The sequence below is a fragment of the Ornithodoros turicata genome, chromosome 2 (genome assembly GCF_037126465.1).
Source record: "Ornithodoros turicata isolate Travis chromosome 2, ASM3712646v1, whole genome shotgun sequence".
Classification (NCBI taxonomy): domain Eukaryota; kingdom Metazoa; phylum Arthropoda; class Arachnida; order Ixodida; family Argasidae; genus Ornithodoros; species Ornithodoros turicata.
In genome coordinates, this window is record NC_088202.1 from 73015695 (window position 1) to 73028844 (window position 13150).

Consider the following 13150-nt stretch of genomic DNA (forward strand, 5'->3'; position numbering starts at 1 on the left):
GAACTCTATAGTGAAGAAGTCAGTGTGTGGGTAGAGCGAAAGCCATGACAGGAAACGAAGGAACGATTCAAACCAGCAAACGTTTAATTTTACAGCTTTCCTGTATTTATGCAACGGAAATGAAGATTATCAATATCGTACTACTAACAGTACTTCATTTAACACACACACACCAACAAACACGCAAAAAAAAGAATGTCAGATCAAAAAGGTAAACATGATGTGTACGTTGTTCCGGTACAAAATGACTCAGCTAGGCTGCTTAAATGCTCGTCGTAGTGCAGACAAAGTTACACTGCCTCGGGCGTACATATCACACAGCCGCTCCAATCCAACGTGCGCCGCGTTTCGTTGGTCCTTCATTCCTCTCTTCGTTCGTTTCTAGACTGGACCCACACCGGCACACTACACTGCGCTGCACGAAAACGACCTGCAGAGTTCGCCATCATCGCTTCAACTGGTTACGTCACGCGCGCATACCATCTAATACGTGGCTCAAATACGGACATCTTACCGTCATTATACTCTTTCAACAAGTTACAAGAACGGAAACATTGTTTCACTACCGTTACTATTTCACTGATTACCGTTATTTCGCTTTGTTCTGCGAAAGATGATGGAAGCATCATATTGTAGGCCTCTGCGCAAAAAACTATAGCTTTTCAATGACATTCCAACACTTTCAGTTACATCAAACTTAGTAAAAAAAAGAGAGAAAACGCTTCACATTCGAAATTGCAAACGAAACGAGCACCAAGTTGAAGACATGAAAATTGGTGGCGCCCCCGCAAATTCCTCTCCGTGCTATCATGCCCAGAACCTAATTTTGCCCAGGCAATATTCCCTCACTTGTTCGCTATACAAGCCGTTATGAAATGGAGAGTCTCATATGGGCTCCTCGTACGCGTCATCCGGATGAAATTGAAACCCTGCAGTGCCGCTGCCCAGCGAACCGTTTCTTAATTATATGTCAATTTCAGGTTAACTGAAACGCATTGAAGCCCTTCTTTATGAGAAGCCTCCCTGCAACTCGCCGCTCTGTGCTGCCGTCAAGGTGGGAGTATTCTATTCGATATCGCTGTCTCCACGGATTGCGTTTGGGTCCAGGTTTATTTGATATCTGACTCGGGAGAGCACAAAATAACAGTAATATCGCCTCCTTGTTCCACGTGCTACTTTCGTTGCCGAATAAAGCATGCAGCGTGGTAGAAGTGGATGCAGCGGGCTCGTAGTTGCGCCAGAACTCGGCCGTGGGCCTTTAGGTTTAGATCCTTGTACACTTGGCTATAATGTAAAATATATAGGGTGCGTATGCCATCATTAGAGATCAACAGGAGATCATATATTAAGGGACGCTTAATTACGCTTAAACAAATCTGGCGAAAGTGAATAAGAGCGTCAACGTTGCGACGAATGATTCTTTCTTCGCGACAAGGAGAACATAATGATTTAGAAGCGCTCGTAAATGTTGTCGTCAGGAGGCGATAATAGAGGTAGGGTCGCGACATGGCCGTCGCCAACAGTTGAAGCTCTGCAACGTTCCCTGTGCAGTCCTGGTAGTCTAGGGTAATCCTGTACTTCAGACTTCAGCCGCGGGCTTGGGAAGGAGCTTCTGTGAGAGTTTGTTCTCAGCACTGCAATATCCCAGTGCTTTAGCTAAAACTAGAGCACCTTATTGTGATCCTTATTGTGAAGGGGCTCATTATTTCATTCCCCGCATCACCACCAGCAATGGGGTAGAGTATCGCCCCCGGCGATGAAACTCCTCAGCCATCATCCCGTAATAAATTTGTTGTTGTTGTTAGAGCACTGCATGGCGTCAACTTTGTATCTTTACACAACCCGCGTTGTCGTTCGCGACTCACCTTGGCTCTGAGTGTCCAGGCTATCGCAGCTATATCGCCTGCGTTCTCGTCGGACGAGTAACGAACTGGATGTGCTGGTCCAGAATATATTGGTCTTGCACCGTTTCCGACACCGCTGGCATGGGTGGTACCGGCGTGAACCAACTATTTTTTAGGGTTTTGCCTTCATTCAGAATGTGGTGGTGGCAAGCTTGTCCATCTGGTCGCACATGGTGAACCCGTACCATTGGGTGGTGCCTTTCCAGTACACCTAAATGGCGAAAACCCACTGTAATCGGTAGAAGAAACATTCCATATTACTTGGCGATTGGGAAAAATCCACGGATAGCTTGAAAGATAGCCCGCGATGGGCGTCAGCTGAAGGAAAAGGACGTTGAAGTGAGAACAGGAACCAAATAGTTGCTGCTATTGCTATTTTTGTAGTTGCATCTATTTTTTCTGAACCTTCGAGTTGGCCGCTGCATCCTGGCGATAGGGACTGCGGCAGCAAATCAAGGCTGTGAATGATAACAATAAATGAAACAAAACATAAAATCATCATTGTCAGAGGCCTTACATCAAGTATAGCTATGGGTCGTAATGTTGGAGTGGGTGAGCCAATTGAACATACAAAGACAAACACAACACAAGCCTCACAACGCCCAGTTGCATATACTTCAATTGAGTAATGGCAGTTGAAGAAATCAATTGAAGTAGGTGTGGGTGCGTTGACAAGATGCCTGCCAGCGGAGAGCCTACGGATTGCCGTAACTAAACTGGCACGAATAATGTCCCAGAAGGAAATTACGTTTGTCATGGGTTGTCGTTGTCCAACCTGGTTGATTTCCTGTACGAGCGCCTCCTCGAGAGAAATTCTAGGCTGGAGAGTGCCCATGATAGCAAAATCCCGAGACGAGGGACAAGGCATGCCATACACACACAACGTATCAAACGCAACTAAATAGTTTATTTCCACAACATGATACTTAAAGCACACAGCGACTGTCTCTCTGTGTTGTGTGTATATGTCATTCCTTGTCCTTCGTCTCGGGGTTTTGCTATTATGCATACTTATCACCAGCTCGGTTCACACGCTCGTGCGTTACAGCTAAGTGTGGCTACGCCTTTAACACTGCTGTTACGACACTACCATATGCATGCACAATCGAGAAACCATGGCCTGCTATATAGCAAGCACGTTCACCAAGAATAGTGGTCCTATCGTACGTACCTCGTTCGGTCATGCTATGCACATTTGGTCAACAAGTGAAATATTCTATTCAGCACGCTCGAATATAATTCAAATAACTTGGTCAAAATACAGTTGTTGTCGTTGTTGTTGTTAAAATCCGAATAAAAACAATATTTCTAATTTCAGCAAAAGTAGCGGATAATGTACGGCGTAACTTTTTACGAGTAACGGTAGCGGTATTGTGTACTTGAACGATCGTGTATCGATATCGGTATTTTGGTAATAGTTGCTTCAGTAACGAGTATCGGTATCACGCTACATTATTCTAGTTAACGGGTAAAGCACTGCCATAAATCCATCTATCTTAGCTCTTTCGTCTTCACGTCCTATTCACCTTTCCTGGAATTACTCATGCCAGACTTCAATTATCGAGTGTGTTACGTCAATAAACTATGTGGTTTTGGAATGCAAATTAACAACATCATTCACTGCGTCATATCACAGCACTTCCTACGAACTTGACTAACACGACAGTCTACGCTCGCGGCTTGAGAACGATGTCTCGAACCCACACTCTAGCTGCCCTGCTCTGCTCTGCTAATTGCCAGCTCCGAAGGAACCCGCTGTGTCCGAGCTCTTCCCCCGCTGCGCCGCTGTCAGAGGTGAAACCGCGTTCGCACTTTCCATCATTAATTAGCCGAATAAATGATACTGCAGACGGCTGCCCTGCACACACACAGAAGAGACCGCTAGTTGCGTTCTCTCAATCTCGAATAATTAATAAACATTTTCGAACGCACTTCATTGCACTAGACAGTCTGTCCTCCTGAAACTTGTAAATACTGTTGGATCGAAGGACACTTTCGTAATTCTCTGTTTCGGAGCTCGTCCTAATTAATATGTTTCACGGTGGACCATTCAACGTCTGTTCGTGCTCTTGTGACACCCTAGGAAATGGCCTTTGTTACCGTAGTGCGGCCGCATGTACTGTGCAACAGCATAAAAACAGCGGAACACATAATGAGCGCAGTATCACCTCATCGTGCACGCCCGTGGTGCATCAGAAAACTTTGCTGTCGTTGTGTTATGTGCAGCGGCAGAATCTCCTAAGTGACACGTGGCACTTCACGACATGAACAAAAGCTCAGCTCCGTACGTCATTGTATCTTCATTGACGTGCTATTAGGTGCACGGTCGCTTCTGCAGTCTCCATGATTGCGAATGCTCAGCAAAACGGACGGTAAATTCCCCCAATTATGCCCAATGGTTTCTGGTCATCACACGACCTAGCACGACTGCACAACCACCCACGTTTGTAAGGAACTCCAAAACAAAACCCACGTGTAACTGACTCAGCCTCGGAACAGGTTTGCAGACGAATTGCACCAAAGTAGCTTATAACTTGGATGAATCAGCGGAACACAAAATGATGAAACGTTCGGCACACTCTCGCCTTTAGATGTGAAGTAACCACGTCCACTTAGGTTTTTAGTATTCATATTATAGCCTAAAGTCTAAGCATTTGCATAGTCGGTCCGGAATGTAATTTATTGCGCTAGGCGATACTCTGAAGTCTGATAGCCATAACCTTCAACCCGATTTGATTGAAGCGATACCAATAGGGAGATCACACACGGATCTTTGCGTCAGCAACAATAGAAATTATATAGCTGCGAATAGCTGTTCAGTATGCAATATTAGGGCTCATCTCGTCTGCTTCTCAGTCCTCTTCTCCATCGCTATTCTCATCTTGATGAATGTTCACAAACGTATACTAACCCAATTTTTCACTTTCGTGAAAATATTACCGCAGTTACACTCTCATAGTAGCCAAAGATGTTGCTGCCTGCACTTCTTTTGCTTGACACTTTAAGTTCATAGCATTTGGAGACGGAGTGAATTCACTTACCCGGCTTTTCCAGGCCGTGGTGAGGTCAACGTTAGAAAAATCAAGTGGTTTCAGGAATGACAAGTCTCTTCGCTGCAGCGTCTACCATACCTCAGTCAATCCCACTTTTGACACAATGTAGGAAATGCTGTTTGACATAGCGGCCGTAGGGCGGTCTTCACACACCCGTTCACTGAAGCAAGAAGCAGATTTCGTTATCTGACCACGTGTATCAGTAGGGCGCTCTTGAAGGCATGATAGGTACGACAGAATGTGCGGTGCCTTACCGCTAACTGATATCAGAGCATGATACACCAGATTGTTTTGAAAACTTCGTGGTAATAACCCAAGCAGCACAATGTACTGAAAGTCGAGTGCAATAGGGGTGGACGGGTAGGTGGAAGGCCTTGAACAGACTCGTGAAACTAAAGAACATTGATAAGACACATACCGTCCACCCCTATTGCACTCGACTTTCAGTACATTGTGCTGCTTGGGAAGTCATGCTCTTTTTTTTTTTTTTTTGCAGTCTTGTGGGTACTGCATGAATTATCGCAGCATTTTTAGGCCACATACAACGACCCTGAAAGAGGGCATGAATGCGAACTTAGAGTAAACGCACTTGTGGAAGCTTCCAACTGCATTTGGCGCATGCGTGATGCGCGTGGGTGCGCCACCTGAACGTTGATTACATTTACGGAATCTGCATATTTACCTCTAGGCGTGGCTATCCAACAGCTCGTATTATAACATGTACAAAAGCTTTCATAACTTTCGGAAGAATATGTGAAAGTATGTTGTTTCGGGGCGCCATTGTTTCCATTAGCTCTGCATACAACGTAATTTCTATATCTTGAGTCAGATTTACGAAACCACCTGGCCTTCGACGATTTTCGTGCAGCGTGTAACATTTCCGCTTTTTATTGTTTATGAAAGGAAATAGAGAGCATTTATGTGCAGACCAACGAGACTAGCGCAAACAAACAGTCCTATCTGTTGGCTGCGGTATGTTTTATCACGCAAGCCGACTGAAGCCATGCAAAGCAGCAGGAAGTTTTTTGTTGATGGTGTCATTGGTGCGGGTGCTCACTATGCAGATTCCAGAAAAAAAATCTATGTCGAAATATTGATTGTTGAGGTAGACTGCTTCAGAGAAAGGTTGCTTCACATGATGAATATTATTCGTTCTTTGTTCTCTCTTGAGCCTGTACATGAATAACGAACGCATGGCAGTAATAAGGAAGCAATATGTCGTCTGTTGCTCAGACATTTACGTTATCCCCGTATCCGCTCAGCGCTCCTTCGACTGGAGCAGCCATTCGCGACAAGAGATTCGCGTTGCACTCGTGTTAAGCAGGTAAAGAAGCCGGAAGGTTTAGAAGAAGGAAATTGTTTGTTTGTTTGTTTGTTTGTTTGTTTGTTTGTTTGTTTGTAAGAAAAAAAAAAGAGAAACTGAACTCGACTCCCGACGCGGTGTTTGTATGTGTCTGTCTACTCGTAACTGCTAATCAAATTGTTATGACCTGCACGCACATACAGAAGGTGCCGACAGAAACTATGGGCAGAATTTTAGATCGATCGATCGATGATAGCGCCTATGATAGACATCAAATGATATCGATCGATCGATCGATCGATATCTATCTATCTATCTATCTATCTATCTGAGAGACCGATGGTTTGCCTATCCCGAACGATGCGCAGCTACCCACGGCTGACAACCCGCAAACACGGCGAAACACGTATCCTCCGGTGCTGTCGCATCGTTCCATGAGTATCTGTTTCTCTACGTGCAGCCATAGAAGCCATCTTAATTTGTAAGTTTGAATTTCAAACACGTCTAGCGTCATTTACTTATTTCTTTAATGGCTTTTTTCCCCTCTTTATAACCCAGTGGCTTGCACTGAGGCATTGAGGAGTGCTCAGTCACCCTCCCAGGTGTATATCGCTCGCTGAGTAACCCCTGGTTTGCCAATCCCGAACGATGCGCAGCTACCCAGGGCTGACGAGCCGCAAACACGGCGAAACACGTGTCCTCTGGTGCTGTCGCATCGTTCCATGAGTATCCGTTTCTCTACGTGTAGCAACAGAAGCCATCTTAATTTGTAAGTTTGAATTTCAAACACGTCTAGCGTCATTTACTTATTTCTTTAATGGCTTTTCCCCCTCTTTATAATTCACTGGCTTGCACTGTGGCATTGAAGAGTGCTCAGTCACCCTCCCAGGTGTATATCGCTCGCTGAGTGACCCCTGGTTTGCCAATCCCGAACGATGCGCAGCTATCCAGGGCTGACGAGCCGCAAACACGGCGAAACACGTCCTCTGGTGCTGTCGCATCGTTCCGTGAGTGTCTGTCACTTCCCTACGCCGGGATGACGAGTCCCAAGTAGGACGAAACAGCTGTACTCGGCTGGGAGTGCACGGTCAAACTGTAAACATATGCTCAACGTGCAGCTACAGAGCCTCGGCTATTTTCCCTTTGTATATGTACTTGCTAGCTCGCACTGCGGCCTCCACAGGTGGCGCCGTCACCGTGGAACATTGACGTCTCGCCGAGACGCACTGTTAGCGCCGACCCAAGACCGTGTCACTTCCCTACGCCGGGCTGACGAGTCCCAAGTAGGACGAAACAGCTGTACTCGGCTGGGAGTGCACGGTCAAACTGTAAACATATGCTCAACGTGCAGCTACAGAACCTCGGCTATTTCCCCTTTGTATATGTACTTGCTAGCTCGCACTGCGGCCTCCACAGGTGGCGCCGTCACCGTGGAACATTGACGTCTCGCCTAGACGCACTGTTAGTGCCGACCCAAGACCGTGTCACTTCCCTACGCCAGGCTGACGAGTCCCAAGTAGGACGAAACAGCTGTACTCGGCTGGGAGTGCACGGTCAAACTGTAAACATATGCTCAACGTGCAGCTACAGAGCCTCGGCTATTTTCCCTTTCTATATATATACAATATATTTATATTTATATATATATATACTAGGGAAAAAATATCCGGACCTCTTGGCTCCGCGTATAGCATATGTTTGTAAGTCAAGCGTCGCCAAGCGAGTACTGGACAGCTGTTTCGCCCTTCTTGTGCCTCATCAGCAGTACGCAGGCAGGCAACGTTTGAGCGGATGGCGTCAGAAGGTCACGTGACATGTGATTCCTCCCGTCAGGGTGAGCTAGCTCACCATGGCATGTTGAGGGTAGACAGCAGTGAAGCAGAGCATCAACCGTAATATAGAACTAATCAGAATGGGACTCAACACACGGCGTTGCGAACGCGCCCAGAAAGTACGCGCTTCCCTATACTTTGCGCTTTTGCAGAATAACATGATCGCGGTGATGAGCGCGATAACTCAATAACCGGGCTCACGGCAAACAGCGTGATCGCAATCACATTGTAATTCCCATGAGTGCCTGCAGAGGCGCGGCATCGTTATCGCAATACAGGAATCATGAAATACAGATTACTGCCGTGAGCGCGATCACCACAGGCTTTCCTGGTGTTATTTCGACGCGCCGTGATCATCGCAAGGGCACTTCAATGACGATTGCAATCACAGTCACACTCATCCCTTTCCTGATCGTGATGGCCGTTATTGTGGGTTATCGTGATCATGCGTGATTTCGCCGAGGGCTGCCCACATGGCGTCGTGTCGTTCCATTGTCGGCTGTCAGAGTTCTACTAGGTCTATTCTGTATCATTAATGCTACAGTCGAAAAAAGACCATGCAACTGCTTCTGAATCCTCTTCTGAGTCTTCCTATACTGGGTATAAATAATGGTAATGGCTGCATAACACGCATTAGACTACTCCCGATTGGAACGAAAACAAAGCCGATCGAATGCCTCATAAAACTCTGGTACTCCTACCATAAAGCAACTCACTCATATACATCTCGTGGACAACAAAGACGTTCCCAGAGACGTCCCAAAGTTGACCCGTTGCCCACTGACGTGAGGCAACCGAAACAATCATCACCACAGCTGAAAAATGTATGATGCGCCATTGCTTATTAGAGATAACGTTCAAGGCCATTTGAAGACAAAGTGTAGCGTCGTTGCCGCATTTTATAGAACATTAAACGCAGAAAGATAGTCACGTGAGTGAATGGCTGCGATGAAGAACGATCATTTGAGTTCAAATCAGACGTAAACAGTGCAGCGGAATATATTCTACTTACGTTCGCGGATTTCCCTTGTGTAAAAGTAGCATGGAGGAAGAGAGGAATAGACTACGTCACTTCTCTTAATCCACAGGAACGACAACTGTGGCGTCGCTCATCATCATAGTTGTCTCGCGAGTACAGTCACGAATTATCATTACCATTATCAACTTCTCAGTGGTGCCGTGGTGTTGCCCTCCTCGCTTGTGGTGGTCCAATGTCACTCGTCTGCTTTTGCGATGCCTATAACATGTTCACACTCTGCGGTGCCGTCATAGAATTGAAGAATTTGATGTGTAAGAAACACAACTTTTCGAACGAGATGTCGAACATATTCCAGTTGAGTTTGCGTTTGAATGGTACAGGTAAAGAGAGAAATTGAATTCGTCACCCGACAAATTCTGCTACTCATGGCACCCTCAATGAATGAACCCCATAAAAAGGAAAACATCACCACCCCCTCTCCCCGAATCGCGTATCTGCATCCCGTAGAAGTGCACAGAATGGCGATGAACTAAAACTGGAACAAGGAACTCGACAACACGTGCATAGCACGCGATCCTAAAACACTGTTTCGATATGAGAACTCACAATAAAGTTTACAAGTGCCGACAATCTCTTTTCTTGGGTTTCCATGCACCCAACACCACAACTAGTATATCGAATGTTGTATCGTTCAAGCGGTCGAAAGCAGATTGCAATGCAGCTCTTTAGGGTGCATAACTTGTGCGATGCATGAGGATGTGCTCCACGCTTTCAACTCCGTGCTGAACACACTGAACTAGCCCTGCCGACTTTTTGGAGAAACTGTTGACCATACGGGACGTTCAGAAGAAAGCAGTGCAAAAGCGTATGTATTGGTCGCAGCATGCTGGACAGAACACGGAGCTTCAGCTCCGGGTCTATCTGGTGTAGCGAGGATGAACGCCTTTCGACTTGTAACCATTGCCTTCTGCATATGTCTTCTGTCAGCGATTTCGACAGGTTTTTCACACCTACATAGTGGTTGAATGCAGCACAGAAACGAATACAATAAATGTTTGAACGAAAAGTAGACAGCACTGCTGTCTACTTTTCGTTCTAAGGTTTATTGTCTTCGTCCCTGTGCAGCATTCAACCATTATGAATACGTACAAACTCCCTTGTCTTCACAGGCCCTCCTGTTCTTTTCACATCTCCTTGGCATATTAAACTAAGTGTTCCGTTGACGATAGATTCGCTGTATGTGCTACCTCTGGTTTGTTACATTGTATGCATGTATGTCCAGGAATCTACTAAATTAGTAGGGGAGACCGGGTAGAGTTGTCACAGTTTTTGCTTCTGACTTTGCTGTGACGAAAGTACGTTCGTTAGGCTGATGAAACTAACGCTGGATTTTAGTGCGATCTTTTGGCTACACAACGCACATATTAAACTAAGGCTGGCTTCCAAAAACAGTTTATAAAAGAGATTTGTGCGGAGGTCGTCAAGTGTGACAATACGCCCTAGTAGCGGGGCAGGTTGTCACACGGGCTGGGCCAGGTTGCCTCAGCTGCATTTTCTCGTAACCTCTGTTGTGGAAGTGTACAGAATGGAATACCATTGGAAGTGCACAGGGAAAACAAAATAACCGAGCAGAGAAGAACCTATTACCTTAAGCCTTACATTTTGTATTTCCACGTCTGTCCTAGCTGTACAGGATCCATGTAAGCTAGCCATTAGTGGTTGGTAGACCTGCACGGTAAATGTAAAGAGGGCCACTAAATTATTACACGATCTCTAAGATGAACTAAAAAAAGCTGAAGCACTTTCTCGCGGATATAGTTTGCGCTGTCAGTTGCTCTATTATCAGTTAAAGCACGTGGCAACTTACCCCGCCTCGTATGGGACAACTGACCCCTATTACACCCGCGATGACTTTACCTCACCAGTGGACTTAACTGTGTGGAGCGTATTCCGTGAAAATATGTGAAAAGATGTCCGAAAGTTGAATAAACATTACGATCTCGTGCATTCTTTAGAGCTTTAGTGTATGTCGTGCAAAATTTGAAAATTGCAAGAACGGAAAATTTTACTTACTCGTGGCAGAAACAACTCTTGTTGTGTTTGCACCTTGCCATGGTTGGTTGGTTGGTTGGTTTTAAGGAAAAAATAAAATGGAGATTTTGGCCTCACTAATGTGAGGCCCGCAACTCCACATCACTTGCACCGGTTACTTTGGTGGAAAACTCCTTGAATGATGATGCCAATGAAGGTGAGCAGGAAGTTGGCGATGATGATGCTGATGATGATGATTAGTGGTGGGGGTGGGGGTGATTGCCACAGAAAGAAAGTACACGCACACTGAGATGTCACAGAACGCGCAAACACACAACACGCAAACAGTCGAACAGCAAAACCCACAAAACACACATAGGCTCAAAACTTGTTGTCTGCATCAATGTCCCGGAAAAATTTCACTATTGCGGAGAACGCCCGGTGTCTGACACTATGATTCCAGGGCCCAAGTATACCTTTGAAACGCTGAGCGGACGGCCGTCCACTGCTGCCAGCTCCGACTGTAGAAGGCGACGAGCTTCAGTGCATCGTACGCAGGACATCAAAATGTGCTCTACATCTTCCACAACATCGCACATGGAGCAGTTTGCGGAGGCTGCTTTCCCGATCATGTGTAGAAAGCTACGGCTGTATGAGACCTTCAAACGAAACCGGTGGATTAGGGTCTTCATGGACCGAGGAAGCGAGGGTGGGACCGCGAACGAAAAGTCTGGGTCTATGTTGGTCAGTGGCGGCCTTCCAGAATCACTGTGCCACAGGTCTCTGCTTAGTCTCTTCGTCAAAGCAGAGGGAGTAAAATACACCTTACGAACCGGACCGGACTGATGTGCACGGGAAGCCGCTGCATCCGCCGCGTCATTCCCAGGTATGCAGGAAAGGAAGGAATGACACGATGCACCATGCCATACTTTCCATGACAATGAAGGTTTCTTCAGTTAGTGGTCGCTGGTGCCGCTAACAAACAGCAGGAAGATGGCTCAGCTGCTCTGGTTCGTTTTCTTTAAGTAGCGAGTGTGACAACTGACCCGTGTGACAACTCTCCCCAGTCTCCCCTATGTCATGGCCTGCACCTGTATTGCTTTCTTGTACGCAATGCGGATGTCCCGTACTATAGCCGCATTATAGACACTTCCCAAGAATTATGTTCTGGCTTGGAGACTGGCCTTTGAATCGCAATATATGACCCATTTCGGAGGCAGCTGGCGTACTGCCACACACAGCATTGCCAGCTGTATAGCTACCAATTCCGCAGTTGTCGACGATGTTGTATGGGACAATCGTGTCATTCCTTTTTTGCTGTGCTGTGGTACAACAAATGCAGACGCAGACCCGGACGGTGACGTCGACCCATCGGTAAGAATTGCAATCCTTGTAAGATTGCTCTCCATCATAGACAGACAGTACCGTTTCAGCACTGGAGATTGTACAGCTGTCTTTGGGTGATATACCAACACCACCTAGAAGAGAAGGCCTCTCCATATCCCCTTGCCCTCGCGATACGTCAGCCTACTCGAATGGTTTCTCTTCAATGAAGAGTGTGTCGTCTGCTTCGCCGGGACACCGCTTTCGTGTAATGGTCGACGCCCACCCCGGTGAGATGACGTTACGCGGAGCTGCGCTGGCCTTCTGTCTAGGTGGTGTTGGATATGCACCAGGAGCAGTCATACTAATACGAGAAGGTGCAGTGTCCACGGAGGATACACGACCGTTGGTGTCAGCTGTGTTTTTGGTAGAGCACGGTGATATGATGCGAGCGCTTTGAAGAATTGAGAATTGAGAATTTCAACGTGCCACCTTCTTTGCAATGGCGTGTTTGTGATGCCGCGTGCATAGACGGACGTAGTGCCGCACTGTTTCTTGTGTCCTCAGTGCATCCAGTGGAAGTTATCCGGCTTCTGCTGTATAGTTTGGACATTGGAAATAGCACAAGGTACACCGAGATAGACTTTAAAGCTTTTTGATAACACGCTTTACAGCGTCCTTTCTGACGTGTCACTTATTCCATGCAGTACGGGTAAATAGTAGGC

At 46.4% G+C, this 13150-nt stretch overlaps 1 protein-coding gene across 2 annotated transcripts in view; it reads right to left on the bottom strand.

Moving 5' to 3' along the window:
- LOC135385560 (glutamate-gated chloride channel-like) overlaps positions 1 to 5358 on the bottom strand; it is a 468552-nt gene extending 463194 nt beyond the window's left edge. For both annotated transcript variants that reach the window (XM_064614944.1, XM_064614942.1), the window contains exon 1: positions 4946 to 5358. The gene's annotated coding sequence lies outside the window, so the exon portion shown is untranslated. The remainder of the gene's footprint in view (positions 1 to 4945) is intronic.
- Between the last annotated feature and the right edge of the window lie 7792 nt (positions 5359 to 13150).